The sequence below is a fragment of the Heteronotia binoei genome, chromosome 1 (genome assembly GCF_032191835.1).
Source record: "Heteronotia binoei isolate CCM8104 ecotype False Entrance Well chromosome 1, APGP_CSIRO_Hbin_v1, whole genome shotgun sequence".
NCBI classification, from domain to species: Eukaryota; Metazoa; Chordata; class Lepidosauria; order Squamata; family Gekkonidae; genus Heteronotia; species Heteronotia binoei.
Window position 1 is genome coordinate 264,034,872 of NC_083223.1, and position 3,774 is coordinate 264,038,645.

The following is a 3,774-nucleotide window of genomic DNA, read 5'->3' on the forward strand; positions in this document are numbered from 1 at the left end:
GCATATTTTAAGTTTTTTTTTTCTTAAATCTTTGTGTTTGTCTGTGTCCTTTATTACATTTATATCTCCGCAACCTAGCATTACATTTTATGACACACACGGCTCAGCCCAACAAGGTCATATTTATGTCAGATCCAGCCCTCGTAACAAATGAGTTCGACACCCCTGCTGTGTACATGGACACTGCTGTAAGTAATCAGTTGTTTGCCGCTGCAGTTAAAGCCTTCCAGTTCCAAACAAATGTTGTGTGCATGTTAACCCTATGAATTGATAATCTCCAAAAGGTCTTATAATTAACAGCCTTGTTCAGGTCTTGCAAACGAAGGGTTGTAGCTTCCTTGATGGGGTCAATTTCTCTCATGGATCTTTTCTTGATGCCTTCAGGTTTTCCTAGCATTACTGCTGTCTCCAGGGTCTCCCGTCTTCTCATAAAGTGACTAAAGAACAAGAGCCTTATTAATAATTTTAGCTTCTAGGGAGAATTCTGGCTTGATTTTCCTTAGAATCCACTTGTCTTTTTGATGGCCCATGGTGAAACTCTCCTCCAACCCTACGTTTCAAATGAATAAACTTTCTCCCCGTCAGCTTTCTTCACTGTACAACTTTTATCCCCATACATAGTAATGCAGAATACTGTGGCATGAATTAATTTGATCGTGGTCTCCAGCAACCTATCCATGACAGCCAGTTTGGTGTAGTGGTTAAGTGTGCGGACTCTTATCTGGGAGAAGTTTGGGGAGGGGAGGGGCGGGGCGGGGCTGGGCTTCAGCAGAGTATAATGTCATACATTCCACCTCCCAAAGTAGCCATTTTCTCCAGTGAACAGATCTTTGTAGCCCAGGGATGAGCTGTAATTGTGGAAGATCTTCAGGCTCTACCTGGGGGTTGGCAACCCAAGCCACAGCTCAGTCTCCTTGTATGTATTTTCTTTTTCTGAGAGAGCAGCAGGTAACTTAAATCAGGCCTTGAATTTAGCAGGAGCTCACAGGACCGCAGCTCCTGAACCTTTCTGATGTCCCCCTCCTCCCTCCCACCTACCTAGCCCATTGAGTAGTAGGTATCATAATGCCCCTGTATACATTGATGGTGCGGTCTCATTTGGAGTACTGTGTGCAGTTCTGGTCGCCGCACCTCAAAAAGGGTATTATAGCATTGGAGAAAGTCCAGAAAAGGGCAACTAGAATGATTAAAGGGCTGGAACACTTTCCCTATGAAGAAAGGTTGAAACGCTTGGGACTCTTTAGCTTGGAGAAACGTCGACTGCAGGGTGACATGATAGAAGTTTACAAGATAATGCATGGGATGGAGAAAGTAGAGAAATAAGTACTTTTCTCCCTTTCTCACAATACAAGAACTTGTGGGCATTCGATGAAATTGCTGAGCAGCCAGGTTAAAACGGATGAGGAAGTACTTCTTCACCCAAAGGGTGATTAACATGTGGAATTCACTGCCACAGGAAGTGGTGGCGGCCACAAGCATAGCCACCTTCAAGAGGGGTTTAGATAAAAATATGGAGCAGAGGTCCATCAGTGGCTATTAGCCACAGTGTGTGTGTATGTATGTATAAAAAATTTTGCCACTGTGTGACACAGAGTGTTGGACTGGATGGGCCATTGGCCTGATCCAACATGGCTTCTCTTATGTTCTAGGTGCAGCTGCATATCAATCCCTGGATTAAGAGAGCGGGCAGCCAGCCAGCTACCAGTGGCTTTGCCACACCCCCAGCAGCCCTCGTTAGCCCCTGGAGAAGCCCACACCACCCTTTCTCCACTTCTTATGTGATTTTGGGTGGTTGGTAGCTTGCTGGCCTTTTGACTGGGGGGGGGGAGGGCAGCCAAGGAGAGCCCCAGGTGAGCGAGGCCTGCTTGGACTGGCTGGATCTCTAGCCAGCCCGAGCAGGCCTCACTAACCTGGGACTCTCCTTTCTTGTGTTGAGTTGCTTTTGGCTGGTGGGGGGGGCAGCATATGCTTATGAGTTATGCTAATGAGCTCCACCACCAATTTTTCTACAAAACGACCCCTGCTTAAACTTAAACCCCGGAAGGGTCTCCCTCCCGGGCCAGAACCTTGCTCTAACGACTTCCTTGTGGCACAAATGCCGCCCTCGCGCAACCTGCACCAAAGAAGAGTGGAAAAAAGACGAACACTGCAGCTTGGATTTATCTGATATTTCCATGTAGTCAGTTATGTGCATGCTGCCCTGCTCCCCATCAAGATAATGGTCTCGCACAGGAAGAACAGCAGGGGAGATGGTAGTGGTGCAGTCAGATAAAGGCAGAGGATGGCTGGGCATGAGTCATTTCCCTTGGTTTTGTGCAGTTTTAGCAGAACATGACAGTGACCCTCACTGAAGAGAACAAACCTCAGCACATGCTGACCGGGGGGATAAATTCCACTGCATTACAGTGCCCCCTTCTTCTGAATGCAAGTGAAGTTCACCTTACCGTTTTTCTTTTCAGAGAATCAGAGAGTCATAGAGTTGGAAGCAGGGCCGTAACCAGGATTTTTAAAAGGGGCTTTAAAAAAAAAAACTTGGGGGGGCACCCTTTTCCATCTACTGTGGGGCTCGCTGCTTCTCAGAAGCTTTCTGGGGTAGGGGCAAAAGCTGGAGGCTCTGAAAACAGCCAAGTCAAGGTGGCCAACCCTAGAACTGGAGCCGAGAAGAGACTGCACCTCGCATGCAAGCAGGGGGGGTTTCCTTCTACCTCCCTCTTCCCCACCCCAACACTTTGCAGCCAGCAGCTCCATCTGTTCCTCCCCACCACCACCACCCATTCCACATGGTTTCCTCCATTTCTCACTACTCTGCCTCCCTCCTCTCCACCTGCTACTTTTGCTGCTGCAGTACAACTCAGTACAACTGCAGTACAACCATCCTCAACATCCACTGGAGTGACTTTGTGACCAACACTGAAGTCCTCAAGAGGGCGGAGGTTACAAGCATCGAGGCACTGCTGTTGAAGACGCAGCTGCGCTGGGCAGGGCATATTTCTAGGATGGAAAACCACCGCCTTCCCAAGATTGCTCTGTATGGCGAACTTTCCACCGGCCATCGAAATAGAGGGGCACCAAAGAAGAGGTACAAGGACTCCTTGAAGAAATCCCTTGGCACCTGTCGCATCAACCATCACCAGTGGTCTGACCTAGCCTCAGATCGCAAAGCATGGAGGCACACCATCCACCAGGCTGTCTCTTCCTTTGAGAACGCACGCATAGCTGGACTTGAGGACAAAAGGAGATTGAGGAAGAATCGCACTGCTACAGCACCAACCCCAAATCAGACTTTTCCCTGCAGCCACTGTGGCCGGATCTGCCTGTCCCGCATTGGTCTTGTCAGCCACCAATGAGCCTGCAGCAGACGTGGACTACTACACCCTTCTTAAATCTTCGTTCGCGAAGTCAAGCCGAGAGAGAGAGAGAGACAACTCAGCTTTCCCAGCTCCAGCTGCCGCTGATGATTCTTTGGCAGCTCAGCCATGGCAAAAAAGATACAGAGAGCAGGCTGCCTCCGGAAGTCAGGGTGCCCTGCTTGGAAGTCAGGGGGCAGTGCCCCCACAGCCCCCCCGGTGGCTACAGGGCTGTTTGGAATGGGCCATACAGGCCAGCTAGTCCAACCCCTTGCTCAATGCAGTATATGCCTACAGTGTTCCTGAGAAATGTTCAGTAGAATAACATAGTGCTGGAAGGGGAGTTGAGAGTCTGGTCCTGGAGTCTTCAAAATGATGCTGATGGGCACTAGAGTGCCTGCCAATACCTTTCTTGGCACCTGCCAAG

At 49.2% G+C, this 3,774-nt stretch overlaps 1 protein-coding gene across 1 annotated transcript in view; it reads left to right on the forward strand.

The window, feature by feature from the left end:
- Positions 1-3,774, forward strand: part of NDUFS2 (NADH:ubiquinone oxidoreductase core subunit S2) — a 79,742-nt gene extending 75,968 nt beyond the window's left edge. The window contains exon 15 of the mRNA XM_060255156.1: positions 3,763-3,774. The gene's annotated coding sequence lies outside the window, so the exon portion shown is untranslated. The remainder of the gene's footprint in view (positions 1-3,762) is intronic.